The sequence below is a fragment of the Mesoplodon bidens genome (genome assembly GCF_964165515.1).
Source record: "Mesoplodon bidens genome assembly, chromosome: X".
Taxonomy (NCBI): Eukaryota; Metazoa; Chordata; class Mammalia; order Artiodactyla; family Ziphiidae; genus Mesoplodon; species Mesoplodon bidens.
In genome coordinates this window covers 135,190,569-135,197,068 of record NC_138163.1, presented here as the reverse complement: position 1 = coordinate 135,197,068, position 6,500 = coordinate 135,190,569, and positions in this window count along the sequence as shown.

Sequence of the window (6,500 nt, the reverse complement as noted above, 5' to 3'; positions counted from 1 at the left end):
AACTCCAAGAAGGCAACTGGAATATCCTCCTTACCATCCTCCTCCTGATTCCCGTCCATCTTATTTTACACTACCCCCCTGAATTCTATTTTTTTAATATAGCAGTCTTTTTGTTAGTTATCCATTTTATACATATTAGTGTATATATCTCAATCCCAATCCCCCAATTCATCCTACCACCATATGTGTACGTATAGCTGATTCACTTTGTTATACAGCAGAAAATAACACAACATTGTAAAGCAATTATACTCCAATAAAGATGTTAAAAAAAGTTTAAAAACAGACAAAAAGAAGTTAGATATCAGCCACTTTTGGTGGCTGCAAAAAGCATTGTAGCACAGCAGACATCCCTAAATTCCTTAGTCCAAATAGTATTAGATAACATAGTTGCCTTATAAAATGTGTAGTCATAAAATATTTCCCCATCAGCATATACATCCATGATTGTTTACTACATTTGAATAATTTACTCAATTTTGAAGTTTCTGTGTTGGGAAAGTGATGTTACAAAACCAAATGACTCAACTTTTAAAATGGCTTTGCACAGAGAAACTTATGCTGTAATTCAGAAAATGTTGTGCTTTCATACCAGATGAGACCTCTAATATAGCTCGTCTAGCAACTCACATGAAAAATCAAACATGTACTAGTCCAGGGGAAATCTTGGGTAAATGGTTCAGTTCTGAGGTTCATAACTGAAATATCTGCTTATTGTATTTTTATTGTTGCTGGCTATACTATGTTGTATACAATAATATCTCCTTTGCCTCTTGATGTATGTTCAAAACTCCAACTAAAATAATGGTGTCTAAATGACATGAAACTATTGATTTTAGTTCTGTATAAAACGATGGGCATGCACAATGCACATACAGGGTAAAACCGGCATAAGTCCAATTGGACAACTTGGAATTTACTATCAGTCTTTGCCAAGCATTCTACTAACCTAACCACCTAAAAACAAAGAAAGAGCCCAGCTATTAAGACTTGGCATCAAGGAATATAGTGGATCCATGGCAGGTAAACAACCACCCAGTCATCAGGGACCCAATATTTGATTACCTAAAGCTTTCTATTGAAAATCAATGATCAAAGGGGGAAAACTGATGAAGTAAAATTTATACCTTAAGGCATGACAAGAAAACTTAAACCTAAACTTCTCTTTCTCTGGCCAGTTGGGTCTCTTCCCTCCTCTTTAAGTATGCAATATTGATAAACATTTTAAATTAACCAAACCTCCTCAAAGATGGGAGCACCTGATCAACCATAAAGATCTTTTTTTTTTCTGAAGCCAACAAGTAACTTCTTAAAAGAATAGTGTTCTTTCCCAACTCTGTAGGGCATCATTGTGACTTACTGATTGCTTTGTACCTACTTACTTGGACTATATATCCATGGTGAACTTTATGTAAAATATCAGTATGACATTTTGATGTAGGATCCTTTGTCTCAAAGACTGCATCTTCAAGTTCTAATAGTTAAGAACAGATTTCAGAGCTTTCTGAGAGTCAGTCTCCCAGGATATATTCCTCAGTTTGTCACAAATAAAATTCTTTTTTTCTTCTTAACTTGATTGTTAGTTGAATTTTCATGGACAGCAAGACATTTTATTCTTTTTGATGCAGTTGTAAATTGGATTGTTTTCTTAATTTCTCCTTCTGTTAATTCGTTGTCAGTGTATAGAAATCCAACAGATTTATATTAATTGTGTAGTCTTCAAATTGACCCAATTTATTGATGAATTCTTGTGGGTTTTTTTAGTGTCTTTAGGATTTTCTACGTATGATATTGTCATCTACAAACAGAGAGAGTTTAGTTCTCCCTTTTCTATTTGGATTCCTTTTATTTCTTTTCCTTCTCTGATTGTTGTGGCTAGGACTTCCAAAACTGTGAGTAAAAGAGGTGAGATTTGTTACCAGTGCCTTGCTCCTGATCTTAGAGGAAATGGTTTCAACATTTCACCATTGAGTATCTTGTTAACTGTGTACCTGTCATATATGGCCTATGTTATGTTGAGATGTTCCTTCTGTAGCCACTTAGTTAAGAGTTTCTTTTTTTTTATCCCGAATGGATGTTGAATTTTGTGAAAACCTTTTCTGCATCTATTGAGATGATCATGTGGTTTTTATTTTTTAATTTGTTAATATGGTGTATTACATTGTTTGATTGGCAGACATTGAACCATCCTTGCATCCCTTGGTTTAATCCTACTTGTTCATGCTGTATAATCCTTTTAATATATTGTTGGATTCAGCCTCCTTATGTTTTGTTGAGAAATTTTGCCCCGGTGTTCATCAGTAATTGTCTTTTCTGGGGATATTTTTGTCTGGCTTCAGTATTAGGGTGATCTTGACCTCATAGAATGAATTTGGATGTGTCTGCTGCTCTGCAAGTTTTTGGAATACTTCCAGAATGATAGGAATTAAGTCTTCTTTACATGTTTGGTAGAATTAACCTTGAAGCCATCTTGTCCTTTTGTTTGTTGGGAGTTTTTATACTGATTAAATTTCATTTTATCACTTATCAATTTATCACTCAGATAAATGAGAAATCATGGATCAGTGTGTTTTTTTAAGTGAAGTTCTCTTATTATGAGTGAAGTTCCATGACCTTTTCCTATATCATGAATAATGTTAAGGGTCATGTATTTATAATGTGCATGTGATGTGCTCTGTTATTATGCTTTCAAATGGTAATTGAATTATCCCAGTATCATTATTAAAATGTCCATTTTTTATACTGAGATATTTAAAAATTTCACTTGTATTTGGGTGGAATTTGTGCTTTCAATTCTGTGCCACTGCAAAGGGTTTATATTATTTCATTTTATTTTTGTCTATTCATGTGTAAGAGCCAAGTGTTCAATTATACAAGCTTTGGATTGGGCTTGAGACGTAGTAGGACTAATTTCTTTCATCTCCCCACATTTTTTTGGAGGGGAGCTTTCCTTTTCCATTTATTTTGTTGTTACTCTTACATGTTTACTTTCTGGTCTCCTCAGAATGCTCTTCAGTGAGGTTTATTTTTTCCTTAGTTGTGTTAGAATATACATAAGATAAAGTTGTCTGTTTCAATCCTTTTTTTCTCCTTTTCTTTCTTTTTTTTGTTTTTCATGTGATACTTAACAATGATATTATTATTTAGCCATTTTTAAGTGGCAGTAAGAACATTGACAATGTTGTGCAACCATCACCACTGTCCCTCTCCAAAAATCTTTCACATCCTAAACAGAAACCCTGTCCCATTAAATAAGCACACCAAGTTACCACCTACTTCCAGCCCATGGTAACCTCTGTTGTACTTTCTGTCCATATGGTTGTTGTAGTTAGGTTATTGAAAGATTTCTGCACTAAGGTATTGCAGAAGTTGTGGTTATTCCTGGCAATTTACTCCAGAGATTGCAGTAAGGCTTCTGTTAACCCAGAATTCCAAGAACAGAGATGAGACAAAACAAACAAACAAACAAAAATAAAAATAAAAAACTCTGCCTTTTATTTAAGATTTGTACTACTTCATCCCGAAAAATACAGATTCAAGAAGCGTTTTGATTCTATTCTGCCACACTAAAAAATGGAGGAAAGTTATAGAGGCAAGAAGTTACATAAATTGTTTGTCAAGTATTGTAACTAGAGAAAGCAAGAAGTAAGGGTGTTTGTTAAGCAAATATTTGCTGCGCGTGTGAAATGTTTGCATAATTACAAGGGGGAACCTTGTTACCATATACTTGCAACTGGCACGTGTTATTCCAGATATGGCTGGTGGTGTTCTTGGGGTTATACAGTTCATAGAATGTTCAACTTCTTAGTGGTACAGGGACATAACTGAGGACAGATGCTCAATGGCTGCCCGACACCACTTGTTATGTCAGAACTGTAATTACTCCATTATGATTTCAATCTTTCATTACTGTGTTGACCAGTTTCTGCAAAGGTTGTGATTTAACTTCCTTGTCCAATTTCTGCAAAGATTGAAATTTTCCTTCTTACGTAGTTACTGCAGAAGTTGTTTAGTTTGCCTCTCTCTTCACTACAGAGGCTGTGTTTGTTTCTTGGGCTGATTGTTTCAAAACTGTGTCTTAGACTTCCTGGGCCAATTGCTGCAAAGGTTGTGTTTATCTCTCTAGCTGTTGCTGCAGAGGATATGGTTTGGCTCCTGTCTACCTGATGAAGAATTTGTGGTTAGCTTTCCTAAAGATCACTGCAGAGTTTTGTGGGTCAATTTCTGCAGAGGCTATGGTTAAACCTTCAAAGTTGGTGGTCAAAGTGATTGTGGTTAAGCTTTCTGGGCTAGTTGCTTCAGAGGTAGTGGCTGGCTTCCTGTGTCAGTTGCTGCAGAGCTGTGTTATTTTTCCTGCGAGGATTGCCATACATTTGATTTGCTTTCTTAGGTAGATTTCTATAGAGATTTGCTTAAACTTCTCAGCTTGACTATGTTCATACTCAATGGATACAAGCTACAGAAGTTGCAGTTAGAGTTCCTATGTGCTTTTTACATCTAGGTTTTAGTATTCAGGTGTGGTTTGGCAAACAGTTCAGGAAATAACTGCCACTGAGGAGATAATGTATTACAATTCCAAAGTACTGAAACCATATCATGTCATGGGGAGGGGCCATGCTGTTAAGCAGCAGTGTCAGTCAAGGGACAGAAGGAGCAAGTAAAAATGCATGGAAGAGCCTTTATTGTGCTTTCTGTATGAAGAGTAAGACAAGGCAGTGTAATCAGCCTTAGCATTGACTGGAGTATAGTGATTTCCTAGAGTTGTCTGGTACTTAGCCCTGGTGTAATTAGGACAGGTGGATAGTGGCCTGAGTTTTAGAACCAGATAAAGTGGGTGGTTGGCATATGGGCTTCAATTTGGTTGGTTTGCATTTGGAAGATGTGCCCTGGGCATGCTTTCTGCTATCTCTAGGCAGTAGCTAAATTTGGGAAGGGCAATCCCTTCCAGTGTCAGAAAGACCCCAAGATATCAAAACATAAAAAGAAGTGCTTACTATAATTGGACCTGTGATAGTCCACTGTCATATTAAGAACTTTTGGAGTGTTGATATCATGTTCAGTGGTAAGGTCCTGGGCTGGAGGTGATATTGAATATTGTCTGAGGTGATGTCATCTGCAATGATGAGTTCCTGAGCAAAGGTGATGTTGTCTGGGAAGAGGGAGTGCATTATCATTGTTAAGTGGATGCCCACTTGAGTTGATATGTCTTTCATATTTCTTTCTCTGTAGTATTATAGTAAGTCTGAGTTTGTTGGAGCCCTGCATAAGTCTGTAGGCAGACCCTCTAGATTTGCTTATTAGCTATGGGCCATTTCCTTACTTATTAGTTTGGTGATGAGCAAGCCAGTGAGGTAGTTGGGTCGTACAGCTTATATTACCCTGGTTCAACGGCCTGTGGGTCTAAGCATTAGAGCCCCAGTATTGATGAAGTCCATGGAGTATTATGGACTTAAAACTTTAAGCAAATTTTCATTTAAGCAAATGTTACAGCATTATTAATTTAGAATCTATGCTACAGAGGTGCAAAAGTGCCCTTTTCTTTTCTTATATAAATTACTTTAGTGTATAAGAAATTTTTAATATATAATTTATTATATACATATTTTACTATATAAATTTTGTTATGTAAATTTGGGTTTCTACTTTTGTCAAATTATGGATCTTTCTTTTAGTTAATTTTTGTAACTTATTGTACATTTATATTATTATATAAGATATATACATGTCAGTATATAATTTACCTATTTACCTTTTTTTTTTCTCTAGGGTTGCATCTAGGGTTGTTTTGTATCTATAGTTTGTTTTTCCCTTTTTAAAATATTTATTTTAGGCTTTTAGCCACCTGAATCCAAAATTTTGAGGTTTTTCTCTCTGTGGCTGATTAAAGGAAAAAGGAGATAGGAGAAATTCTGTTTACCTGTCTCTAGACAACAGTGTCTCTCTGGAATGGCACAGCCAGCTCCCTGATCTCAATATTAGCAACATTTGCATGAAGCACAATGCTTCCCAGGCTGCCACTGCTGTGTGGCAGAACTAGTTGGTAAGATAAAGAGTCTAGTGACATATCATTTCAATCTGAAACCAAACCACCTTGCTTGCTGCACCAAATGTTTTAATGTGGGTTTTATTATTGTTGAGGCCACAGGTCAGGAGATGAAATCAGTTGAAAAGAGCATCTTCTCATAGTTACCAGGAGGACTGGCACACCATGCCATGTTGGGCCACACAGAGAGATAGCAGGGTTCATCAGGAGACAGAAGGAGTAAGGAGAAAACAGGGGGAGATCTTTTATTGAATGGAAATTCCTTTTAAGAAATAGGTGAGACAGGGAAAGAAGGCTTAGGATTGGTTAGCTTTAATAATTTCAGTACACTGTGCCACTTTCTACAGGTGCCTCTGTAGTTAGCAACCTTCTGTGGTTCACTCAGAGATTGCAGTTTGGCCTCCTAGGCTGCTTGATACATAGGTTTTGGTTAGGTTCCCTGGATTGATGCTGAACA